Raw genomic sequence first — 13,527 nt, forward strand, 5'->3', positions numbered from 1 at the left:
TAATAAGTCATGAAATCTGCGTGTCAGCCCATCTGTTGTTTGAGGCTATTTGACTGAGCTGTTCTCATTTTTTGTTCATTCTTTTTTTGCCTAAAAGTTGTTCTCTGTTTCTAAAAGTGAGTCGCGATACTGCATATTTTGGTATCGAAGTAAGTGCCACTACTGCTGATACCAATAACAAAGCCAAAATTTTAACCTATAAAGGCAGCTTATGCAGGGGAGAGCAGTGAGTCATGATTAATGAGCTGAATCATTATCAGTTTGTAAATTCTGAACACATTTTAATGACCAGTAAATCATTGTGATTTTTACTTTCCAGAATCATTAATTATACAACAAAAACAATCAAAACAACAAAATACACATCAGGTCTCCACTGCAGTAACTGCTGCCTGCTCCACTCCGTGTGTAATGAAGCACAAGTACTGTACATACATACACAGTGATGTTTGGGAATCTTTGTAAGGCTACTGATTTATTCCCAAGTGCTAATCTGGGAATTCCACCAGAACTTCTTTTTCAGTGATGAATTTTCACAAGAGAAAAATAATTCATGATAACAACAGCAATGTAGTTATGACACTGTTAAAAAAAAAAGACCAAGTTTACAGAGCTTTAGCAAACAAGCACAGGAAAATAAAGTGTTGTGCGAAAGCATCAAGCCTTCCCTTTCATTGTATTTTGCTAAGGGAATGCAAAATAGGTGCAGCCATTTATTTGAAATGTGCAAACATACAGGGAAACAGTATTTTTTGCACAATTCTAATGAACTTGAAAGCCAATATTTTATTCTTCAACACAGAATGAGATCTCTTGTAATTCCTTTAAGTAGAAATAGTTCTCCAGGCTTCTTGGAGATCACACAAACAATAATGTTGAGGTCTGGGCTTTAGGGAGGCCGTGACTGATAGTGCTCAGCTGTGTGTTTGTGATGATTGTCATGCTGTAAATCATGTTATTTCCAGACACTTTCCAGATGGCATTCCCTGGTGTATCAAAATCTGATGGTACTATTCTGTGTTCAGAATTTCATTAATCTTTTCAAGCTCCTCAACACAACCGGCTGAAATACAGTCTTAAACCATGACAGAGCCTCCAGTGTGTTTTACAGACAGCTGTAGAGACTGTTGTACTGATCTGACCTTGTGCACATGACTTTAAACAAAAAATTTCAATTTTGGATTCATCAGTCCATAAGACCTGCTGCCACTCATTTTCAGTACATTTTACATAGTCGAAAATGGCTTCTTGACCACCATCCTTCCTCTGGGTCCACTTCTAATGAGGACTCAGTAGAAGTTAAACTTCAGGGCCAGATGCATCTTGCAGATCCTGTGCCAGGTCTTTGCTATTTTTTTCCCCTAATTCTTAAAGTCATAACAGATCCGATGTTGTTCATCTTCTTCCTTCTTCTTCTTCTTCTTCTTTTACGTATTATTGGCGGTTGGCAAACAACTGCATGGTGCATTACCGCCACCACTGGTATGGAGTGTGGACAGAAATATGTCGTTCATCTGCTGTAGATAGATTTTTGGGGGCTGCACAAAGTGAGCAAAGTGGAGACAGCTGGGGAACACAGCTGAACAGAATCCAACTAATGAACCAAGGGAAGCAAAACTGGTGAAAAAAATGGGGCGAGAGACTATCAAAGTAAGACAGGAAACATAATCACAAAGATAGAAACCCAGACTCAAGACACACACTGGATGCATGGAAAGAGTAAACAAACACAAAGACTTGACTGACAGAGGAGACAAGACTGACTTAACACAATTAATAGGGAGACAGAAAACCACAGACACAGAGCCCTGGATGACTAGGAAACAGACATGGACCACAAATGATGATAATTCAATAATGCAAAACCCAAAAGACCAAAAAACAAACTACAAAAGGAAATGATAAATGCTCCAGGAAATCTACTCATCGCATTAATATAAGTAAGGAGCCAGAAAAACACAAGAGATCCTTTAAACTAACATGAATCACAAAAAACTCTAGAAGAACACAAAGCCCCGAGTCCACGACCCAGGGACGCCGACAAAATTAGCATTTCATTTCCTCTGTTTTCTCTGTGTTGTGGTTAAATTAATCTCCCACTGCTAATATGACATATGTGGTGCACTAAAGCACACATATACAATGTGAGAAATGCACAGAATGTCAATGAAGATTACACAGCGTAGCATACATTCATTAAGATATTGTAATGGCAATATGTTCCACCAACCTGTTGAAAACAGGCAGCTATTAATGTCATGTACCATCCGCTGATGATCATCGCGAATACACGAGGTCAGTCTCCTGCAGTGAGGATTGTCACTGCGACCAGTGAACCTTAAAATTGTGTGAAAGATAAACCTTTGTCAGCTCAGGCATCTTGGTTGCGCGCCTGCTGTTAAAATGATTATTTCAGGGATTTTTTTTCTGTTTGGCTCCATTCCTCTCTTTTCCATTTTTTGAGTATTTATTTTAACCACTGCCAAATATCTGGATCCTGCTATGCACCAGGCATCCTGCCGTAATCAGAGATCACAGTGCGTTCAGAGAACCTCGGGGCTTTTTTGTAACTACATTCTACCTGCGAGAGAACAGCTTCAGGGTTTTGATTTTAATCAGGCAGAAACTGGTTGGGAAGTCATTAGAGACTCATGCTCTCTGGTGTCAAATAATCAGCATGACCTCCAGAATATTTTTTTAAATAATTATCCTAAACTCACATTTCCTAAATCTTTTTTTTATTACGCCGCCCAATTTAATTAATGTACCTCAGTAATGAAAAAACACTTCCCGCAATCAAAACTGCCACAAGTCAGAGTTAATGAGAACAAAATTGTTGGTAATGTCCTTCTGTGTAATTGTTTGGCTGTCTGTTTTCACAAAATGAAAGGTGTGAGAGCTGTGTGGGTCCAGAGGAGGGCACATAGTCAGAATTTGAGGTTTAATGTTTTATTTGTACAGAAGTGTTAGTCTCGTCTAGCTGTGCTCCCACACAACATCACTAAAAATTTACTTACTTGGAAATCTAAAACTGAAAGCAGCAAATGAGACTCTGGCACATAACTGTGCTGCCATATGTCACGTACTGAATTATTCAGCAGAATTTCATTTTTTACTACATTTTTTAAAGTAGTTGTTAGCCTACAACCCTAACTCCAGTAAAGTTGGGAGACTATATAAAATAAAAACAAACAAACAAAACAAAATACAGTGAATACAGTGAGTACAGTAAACCCACGGTATTCACAAAAGATATCAAATGTTTGACACAAGAAAATGTATCACTGTTAGAAAAATATTAGCTCATTTCATGGCAGCAACATGTTTCAGAAAAGTTAGGACAGGGGCAACAAAAGGCTAGAAAAGTAAGTGATACTAAAAGAAACATATGGAGGAACAGTTTGCAATTAATGAAGTTAATTGGCAGCAGGTCAGTAATATGAATAAAATAAAATTTAAAAAAAAATAAAATAAAAGTGTATCTTAGAGAGGCCACCTGAGAGAAGTAAAGCTCTGCAGAGGTTCATGCACCGTCAAAAAAACAACAAATATTGGAAAAAAATTAGACTAAGTTCCTCAGTGTAAAATTGTAAGACTTTTGTGGTCTATTGTGAAAATGTGGATCTATGAGATTTGCTAAAAATCCAGCTTTTGGGGATTGGGTTTCTAAAAAGTGCCATAAAACACTGTATTAGACCCTTTCTTAGAATAAACAGGGCAACATTTTGATTATATCTCAAATTTGACATTAATGTGTGAAAAGAAATACTGTGCCTCTGAGGTATTCTCTGTGAAAGACAACTAATAGTCCCACCACTGATTTCATCACCAAGGCCAATTATGCCTGTGAGTTATCATGTTAAGATACCATCAGGCCATCAGGTCTAGCTAGCAGCCTCCCTCTCCTGGGCTGCAGGATTTAACTTACAGTATGCTGTCACATCACAGCCTTTCTGGCTCAGTATCCATTACATCTTTGCAGAAATGTCTGCTTCCATGATCAGTAATAATCAAGAAATCTTCATAACACAATTTAAAAAATATTTAATAATTGAGAAAGATAATGAGCTGACGGGATGAAGGACAAAGCAATATAGTAACCCAAAGTTTTTAGCAATTATTCTTCAATTCAGAGAGCTGAGAAGAAACCAAAGACATTAGCCAGAGAGAATGAAATAAGTGCAGATCAAATCATGTGAAGGTCAGTATGAATAAACTAAATTAAAATGGGTAATATAGAAATTTTGATGTTCTGCCAGCCTAGAAAAGGCCTTATAACAATTCAAGACAGTTATAAAATATGCAATATCTATGCAAGTGACATAGTTTAATTACCTAAAGATAGCCTATACCATCCAGCAACAATAATTCTGCCTGTTACCTTTTTTGTGTATCTGTAAGACACAAAAACAGTTGACTTAGTTGTTTGACTTAGACTGACTGACGAGTACAGCTGGGTGTCATCAACATACGGGGATAAGTGACAATATACAAACTAATTAATTCACTCCAAGCAGAGCACATATGGGAGATGTTTCTTTTTTTTTTTAATCATGCGATTTTCCTATTAGTCTATATCAGTGTTTCCCAACCACTGTGCCGTGAGAAATGATCAGGTGTGCTGTGGAAGATTATCTGGTTGCACCTGATTGGCGATCGGCGTGAGTAACGGGCAGAACAATTGCATTCTCTTCCACTAGGGGGCAGTACAACTACCTGCTCTAATTAAATGGGTTGCCAACTGCCAGTAAAACAGAAGAAGAAGAAGAAATTACATAATAGTCATGCTGTGAGACAGATGAAGGCCCTAACATAAGTAGTGGTCAGAAGAAAGCAAAAAAGGTATACTGGGGACAAACCGATCCAGTTCTGCTATACCTGGTGCACGGGAAAAATTATCAATATGCTTTTTGTGATATTTTTGTTTGGTGGTGGGTGGGTCGTGTGATTTTTCTAATGTGAAATATGTGCCGTGGGTTTAGACTTTACAGGCTAATATATTTGTTCCTTCAAATGGGAACCGTTTTCTCAAGCAAGAGCTTGAGATTCAGATAAGCAGTGTATGTGTAAAATTGTGTAAATTACTGTGGAATGATGGTGATACACAGTGTGATGGTGAACAGCCAGTTATCATTTAATGTACACAGTCTTTACCACATCAGAAGAAGACAAAAATATATTTGGCATGCACATTTATACACTGAAGGTCTTTTTAACAAAATTACTATTACCCAGAATGAGCCATCATTCACTACAATATTTTCAATATTCTGTCCATTCAGACGAACAGTTTCCACAGCCATGGCTGGTGTTTGCTTGAATTTTGTTAACTGACACAAGACTAGAAGCCATTTCTGAAAAATGAGTCGACCAACTAGGTCGACTCAACTAGTCCCTACAACTAGGAATTCTTTGCATGTGGAAACCAACTGCAAGTAGTTTTGATGACCTTCTGGTCACCCAGAGGTTGAAGGAATCAACTCCCTCAACCCGTCTTCAAATAATCATGGTCTGACTCGGAGTGACTGCAATCACTCTCAGACAGCTTGGCAAAGGTTCGCAGACAAAGGCCATCTAATTTAATTTAAATACACACAGATAACAAGACACTGCAATCCATCTAAGGCTGTTATCACACCTGTGTGTAAATTAAACCCTGGTTCATTTCCCCCCTTGGTGCGCTTTGTTTGTGCAGGTGTAAACACAGCAAATGCACTCCAGTGTGCACCAAAGTAATCGCACCGAGCCCCTTTGGAGGAGGTGGTTTCGTTACGGTTCCAAACAAACTACTTTGCAGTGAAGCATTTTGGTTCACTTGGGGTTTACTTGGATTTTTCTGTGTGTGAAAACAAACCAAACGATGGGGAAAAGCTTTACAAACTCAAAGTAACCAGAGTAAAGAAACTATCGATATGAAAATGCCATGAGTCAGTCTGCACCAATGGGTGCAACTCATCTAAAATGCATTTCTTTGCAGTAGGAGACTAGACTCAGCTGCCACTCAAATGGATGTATTCTATTTATATTTCTATATAAAACCAAGGTTACCAAGCATTTGTGTCACTTTGCAGTAAAATGCCATCCTATAGCAACAACGTCACTGTATCTGGAAGAATTTCAGTTTCAAAGGTTCTGCCTGGACTCTGGATGTAATTAATGTGACTTTCTATGTATGTAGATGGCAACAAATTTGCAATTTTCACTGCTTTATCCCAGATATTATCACAAACAGACTATATGTAGCTGCCAACTTGACCCAAGCTGCCTTGCTACATATAGTTATGTAGTAAATCGTGCAGCATGTTGAGTTTAAGTCTTTTGCAACCAATATTTACAACGTCTCTGTTTACAGTCTGTGGGATCAACAGACAGCAAGAATGCACTAAACCCCAAGTCACTTATGTCCTGTGATAGTTCAAGGTTGCAAGATAAGATAGCTGTGTCATCAGTTATAGGTGTAGATTTCACCAATAACAAATCTGCACCTGAACAGACACCTTAAAAAAAGATATAAAAAGATAAGTTAAGTGACTCCATAATACGACCAGTATCCAGAAAAGTGCTGAAGTATAGACGATGTAAGAGGTGGAAATATTGTTCATTCACAAAATTCCACGGTCATTACAAACTCCTTAAAACTAGTTACTCTGTACTTAAAATTACTTACAGTATAATTTGTTACCTTACCTGTAAAATACCTGGAAATTAGGTAAGGTTAATATGGTCCAAAACCCTAAAAGTACAGTGTACTTATGATGTAAGATTGGGAAATATTGTTTGTTTTTTTCACTAAATTACCAAGAAATTACACAGTACTTACAGTATAGTTATTTCTTTGTTTCCTCTAAAGACCTGATTTGTTATCCCCTCTTCTAGTACTACATTTAAGTGTTTTTATGTAGATTTAATTGGGTTTTTTTCTCTATTATTGTTGGGTCTTTACAGTATAGTGTCAGAAGTAAAAAAGGCAAATTCCTCTTTTTTTCAGTAAGAATCAATAACATAGCAGAGATGGACATTATTCCTAAAAATTGGCAACTCATTGTTTTTGCAGTGCGCCTATAAGACGTATGCAGCTTTAAACGAAATCACAATAATTGGATAGACTGCCATTACGCTTTGTTCACCCATTGCAGTTAGACATTAAAAATACATTAACAGCTCAGGGTCTGTTCTTACTGAGAGTATACTGTATCAGAGCGAATAAAGAATTACACTCAGCTTGACACACTCAGATATTTCATTTGTTTTTTCAAAAGTAAGCTTGAGAAAATCTTTCCCTGTTGTACCAAAAACGATGAGAAGTTATAACACCTGAATGACTGCACCCTAGACACAAAACTGCAGCTGGTGAGAATATTACTAATTCTGAAGATATGTGATAAAAATCCAAACTGTTAACAAGGCTGACAAGAGTATAATTGGCTAACAGGAAAAGGAGAACAGTGGGTGAGGTATACACTGTAACGCTGATGGTTTTGGTAAGTAAAAGTCAGCGGTATTTGGTGTCCATGGATGGTAACCTCACCCCTAATAATGATTAACAGCCCATCAGAAGGTACTGGCTGCAATCATTCAGATGCAAACAGATTTTTTTAAGTACTTTGACAAAGTCAATCATGGTTATATGTAACTTACGGTGATTTTTTTCACCACTTTACAATAGAAATTAGCATTGGGCATAAAATGACACAAAAATTTTTGCAATTATGCTTTTATATCCAGGTTGTAACCACACATTTATTCCCCGTGCGCTGTGTTTTAAATCCCATTCTGCTCTCAGCGCTCTTCTGATTTATTTAAAGATACAGTGGGTGTTACTCAAGAGCTCCATCTCCCTGGCCCAGGGCGGACGTCACTCAGCTACAAACGAGCCAAGCCCTGCCTACAACTTGATTAGACCCTGGCACTCAATTTCACTATTGTCTAATCTGTGGAGTCAGGTGATGATGGGGAGTTCAATCTTGTGAAGCAACACACTTAATGGTGCATTTCACTGGTGCATTTCACACATGCTAACGGTGCAGCAAGAGAAGTCGTGAAAAGGTCAAGAAAGACAACATGTTGAAGGGAATAATGAATAGAACTGAACAGAATAGAATAGATCTTTATTCTCATTGTACATTTACAACAAATTGTGGGGATAAAATATAAATAGTAGACAGTAGGAATAAATCCAAAACAACAGAAATATATACAAAAATAAGAGAAAGGCACAAATTAGAGAACAAAATAGTTGCAAAGTGCTTGGAAGTAGTGCAAAGAGACTTGGTCTGAATAGAGTCTGTGTGTGAGTGGCCTGAGTGATGGACTTACTCAAACCATGGCTCAGATTAGTGAGGTGGGTCGTAAGGGGTAGGTTGTTGGGGGTTGGCGTTCATTGCTTGGGAGTCTGGCGGTGTGGGACCTGATTGACCTGAGGCGCCGACCAGAGGGCAGCGCGTCAAACAGATGTAAGGGTCACCTGTGACGGCCAAAAGGCATCCAGCTTCTGGTTTGGGAGGAAGTGCAGCCACTGTTCGGCCTTCTTTACCAGGGTGATGGTGTTGTGGGTCCAGGTGAGATTGGTGGAGATTTGGGTGCCCAGAAACCTGAAGGTGGAGACAGATTCCACCTGTTCTCCATTTATAAAGAAAGGGGAGTGGGCCTGTCTGTGCCTCCTGAAGTTCTTTTGTTTTGAGGATGTTCAGCTTCAGGTTATTTTCTGAACACCAGCGGGACAAGTTCTCTACCTCCACCCTATACGCTGTCTCATCTCCGTCAGACATGAGCCCAACCAGGGGTGGTCTCAAACTGAGCAAAATAGGTGTTGAACTCCTCTGCGAGTTTGAGGCTGCTGTCAGGGGTTGGGGGCCTTTCTAGCTGGTGAGTGCTTGGATGCCTCTCTACACCTGGCGGAGGTTGTTGTCAGTGAGGAAGCCCTCTGTCCTCCTCCTGTAGGCCTCTTTAGCTTGTTTCATGCCCTTCCTCAGGTTGGCTCTGGCAGTGCTGTACAGAGAACTGTCAGACAGGTTCTGATGAACACAGCACTTAATGTAGAAAAGGACAGACTGAGTGAAGTTTTCAATGTCCTGTTGTTCAAAGATGGAAAAAAGGGGCAGAGAAACGAGATTTTAGAGTGAATTTTGTCCTGCATGCAGGCTGTAGTGGAAATTAAAGAGATAAATATGCAAATTGTAACTGAGCATGCTCACCGTGGTACCAGTATGCTAAATATGGCTGCCAGTTGTGTTTTTACTCAGCTTGGACTCCTGATTGCAGATAAAAGCTCTGCTGACTGTGGCTGCAGGATGACAGCCACGTTTTAAATAAGTGGAATGCTTTCAATTAAAGCATGCTTTTGAGCTGCATACAGGAAGTGTGATTTATGCTGCCGGGCTTCATCAGCGTGGATGTGTGCGCTCCAGGAAGGATTAAGGCCCATTGCACAGTTTTAATCTCAGACACAGATTACTTCTTGGCTTTCTACGAAAGGCTCCGCCGTCAGATACAGTATCAATGCTTCTATGTGTTTAACTTCAATATATTCCCGGTTCTTTTAACATGTAAAAAATCAAAGTAAATCTTTTCAGATTTCTTGGAAAATCTTCCCAGTTTTCTGTCACCAAACACCTACATGTGAAAAACACAGGAGAAGCGTGGACGTGACAGTGAAGAGACATCATCAGCTTCAACTCTCATCAACACGTTGTTGTTGATGTGCTCTTTAGTACTTCAGGCAGGATTTTCACACTTTCACACAATCATAACTGGAAGCTGTGCACAGTTACTAACCACTTGCCTGCAAAAGCTGGAAATGCTGGAACAACTTTCAGTCTCTTCTGTCTTCTCATGCTGTAGATATGCAGTGTATTTGTATATTATTCAGTTAGAACTACGTTTCATCAGTGTTTTGCCTTTTTCACAGACTTTTCACTGGACTTTGCTAAAGCTGCACAGACAGTTATGCCTGTACTCCACCTGCCCAGCCTTCCTTTTCCAACCCAGGGCTTGAGGCCAGCAGCAGTTATCAAGTCACAAGTTCTCCCAAGCCATGCTCTATTTCAGGACTGCTTATAAAGATTTACTGGTGGTCGTGTGGTTCATCGTAATTGTTGTATATACATAACATGCTATTAGTGTGTTATCACTGATGGTATGTGTTGTTATTGTATTATTGTTAACTCCAGCAGTGTGTTTGTTTTAGTGTTAAGGTCGAAATTTGTAGGGACACTAAACTGAAGCTGACAAAGAGATAGTAAAAATAAAGAAGGTGTAATTCAGATTTAGGTCTAAACAAAGTGTGTTGCACTTACAATGCAGAGAAATCCAGCAAACAACAGAAGCAGTAGCCACAGGCAACAAGAAAAGTTGGAATAAACACACAGGCGCCACATTTGAAGTAGTCTTTAAGAAGTAAGTTTATAGTATTTATCATTTCAGAGTGCTGACATGGTTTAACTAACCTGTCCCTTAAATGTCTTCCCCTGTTGAAAGTTATCATAGGCCAGTCTTTGAATGTCTCCTGTAAAGATGGGTCACTTTGTGGAACCTACCAGTGTTTTAGGTCAACTTCATTTGCTGCAAACCCAAGCCAATCGGAATTCAGCAAACATTTCTATTTTGCTTTCATTCTGTACTTCTGGATCTTCACATATTCTTTTTAATCTAGTAAGTATGCTTTTCTTAAGCGGGATATGATGGAAACTTTAAGGATGAAGAAGTGTGTTGCAATTTGTGGGCTTAGTATAAAGGGAGGAAGGAAGGACACCAACTTTTTTTCTTGTTTTAATATCAAGAAAATTCACAGCTAAAATCAAGAGCAGTCCTGCAAAATTACGGCACAAAAGTGGTACGAACTCAAATAAAGTACAAACTGATCCTCTCCGAAGAAAAAACATGGTCTGTGTAACATTTCAAAGAGACTATGGTCTAGTAAAAAGCTGTTCTTCTGAAACATTTAACAAGGCTGAAACTACAAACATTTTAATTAAATATTTGTCCAAAAGGGAAAAAATAAGAACTAGAATTTTGCAAGTTAGGTTGTATTTCAAAGAGTTATTTAAAATATAAATACATGAGCTGTATGTAGAGGTCTGTAAATGCATGTAGACCATGTGTGAATGTGCTTGCAGCACAGATCTGAACACGCTGGGCTCAGCGAGAATGAGGTTTAACCCTCCCCGGCAGTCTGAGGCAACTCTCCATATCTGGAACATAAATGCATGCAGAGGGTTCCTTTCACCTATACGTACATGCTATAAAAGCATTAACAGCTCGTAGTAATATATGATCATTACTGTCAGTTATGCTGCTGCCTTTGTGTGTGATCCCAGCACATGTGCTCACACACACATGCACAGAGACAAGGGATGAAGGATACAGCTGCTAATCGGAGAAGACTTGAGGTTAACTAGCACCATACTATTATTAATTGTGGTTGTGTGTTTTCTCCATATCTCTCAGAGGAAAGGAAAGAAAGGATTGTTTTGACGATCCTCCTTTTTCGGTCTTTGTATTTCTGTGTGTGAGAAACACCTTGACCTGTTAGTGTTATGTGCACTGTTCCAGCACATCTCTAACAATCCATCATGATATTTACTGCACGGCCCTTCAGATAAACACCTGATAAGATGAAATATTGATTTTTCCTGCTTTTTTCCTTTCTCTCACACACACGCGCGCACACATGTGCACACCTTCTTCCACATAATAAAAATCTAACCTCACAGCCTGTGTCGCCACTTCTGTATGCTTAAGAGTCATGGAGGGGCCAGTTAAAATGATATGTGTGCAGTTGCTGCTGAGATATATCACCAGTTGATTTCTGTTTTCCATCTCTCTCGTAGAGCAAACAGGAAGCGATCCTCTGCCAGATACATTTTACTTGATCAGTGCCGTACTGGGAGAACAACAAAAAGAAAACAGTTGGAGGTAATTCTTTTTTATATTTGCCTTACACCTTCACAGATTCTGTCTTGCTGCATGAAAGGGCTCACTGAGTTGTTGCTATGTCTACATGTGCTTTTGTGTATCTGGAAAAGGTTTTGACAGTACAGCCTGACATATCCTGTGGGACTATAGACTGCCAGCATTGCTGGTGCAAGCCATTTGGTCCCTCTAAGCTCCAAGTGAGCATTGTGTATCCTTGGCGTGCAGGCAAGGGCAGTCAACAGAGTCACTTTGTGGGGGTTTTTTGTGTTTTCTTTTTGCAGCATTCGATTCTGAGGTACTGGTAGGATGTGGAGTGGGTTCAAATCTGTGACATACAGGTGACATCTGCTCTTTGCTGATGACACCGTCCTTCTTGCTTCAGTGAACCGTACTTTGCTGATGTGGGCTGGAGCACTTTGCTGGCTGATAGCGATGTGGATCAACACCTCTAAGTCAGCAGTAGTTCAGTTGTCTTTGGGTCCAACTCATAATGGGGAGCAGCTGCAGCAGTGTAGATGCTGCACTGCACTGGACTGGACCTCCCTTTGCTCTCTGCACACTGATCTTGGACCTGCTGCTGGGTCTTCCAGATGGCCTGTTGGCATCTGCGACCACCCCCCTCCGCCCTGGGAGAAGCTGGAGTAAATTTCTGGGGAAGATTTGTCCTACTAACCTTTTGTTGTATCAGCATAGTTTTCTAGTTGAATGGACTGACATATAATTTCTTTCTCAATGCAACCTAAATTTGGCAATCCCTCACTTTACCTACAGAGCTACCACATCGATGAAGGCGATTTTTGTGAAATAGTTCCTCAACATTTTGGCGAATTAGTCCAAAATCTGGCACAATTAGGTTGACAATGTTCATGTTGGTATTGGAGCACTTTGCAGGCCTGAACTAAGAGACTTGCTAACTTACTTTTGCAAGGATACTGTATATGTGTATGTGTTAACAATGTGACACAACAGAAGAAAATCTATTTTGCTTTGTTGACAGGTGAAATATTAAAGTGCTGTCTAAGTCCCGCCCTCTCTCAGACCTGCTGGTTGGGACATTCACTTTTCCCATTTTTCCTAAAAACATACTGAAATAAACTGGAACCACGTAGCAGAGGAATACATTAGATTTCTCAGTGAACCCACCACAAATATAAAAACCTACTGTATCAAATCATCACAGTCACCAAAGGACAACCTCACATACTGCACATCTGATGAGTGCCCAGGAGAGCCAGACACTAATATCTGAATATACACAATATAATTTTTTTTAAAAGTAATGCTTTTAGAATAGTAGCATTAGGTTCATTACATAGTAGGCCTAAATGCACACTGTGCACATTAGCCTGCTGTTATTCGGTGATAAAGTACCGGTGCTTTGCCCATGAATATTAAGTGCTCAGTGGTCAGTGTTGATGTTCTTATCATCAGCCTATTTATTTTATAAATCTTATTTAAATAACAGCAAGTGCATAGCTGCTGGTGTACAGTGTATTTGTGTTTTGTGTATGCTTGCTATCAGATGACCAGGTGGGTGTTATAGTACAGAGGAAGCCCCTGCAGGTACAGTCTTTATGTGTCAGTTTTACCAGTAAATACATGGAACGCCATAAC

At 39.5% G+C, this 13,527-nt stretch overlaps 1 long non-coding RNA gene across 1 annotated transcript; it reads left to right on the forward strand.

Moving 5' to 3' along the window:
• Positions 1 to 4,795: 4,795 nt before the first annotated feature.
• Positions 4,796 to 12,925, forward strand: LOC112843934 (uncharacterized). The gene is made up of 3 exons (XR_003216480.1): positions 4,796 to 4,842; positions 11,829 to 11,913; positions 12,195 to 12,925. It is a non-coding gene; the product is annotated as an uncharacterized LOC112843934 (long non-coding RNA).
• The last annotated feature ends 602 nt before the right edge of the window (positions 12,926 to 13,527 follow it).

This window comes from Oreochromis niloticus, linkage group LG23 (genome assembly GCF_001858045.2).
Source record: "Oreochromis niloticus isolate F11D_XX linkage group LG23, O_niloticus_UMD_NMBU, whole genome shotgun sequence".
NCBI lineage: Eukaryota > Metazoa > Chordata > Actinopteri > Cichliformes > Cichlidae > Oreochromis > Oreochromis niloticus.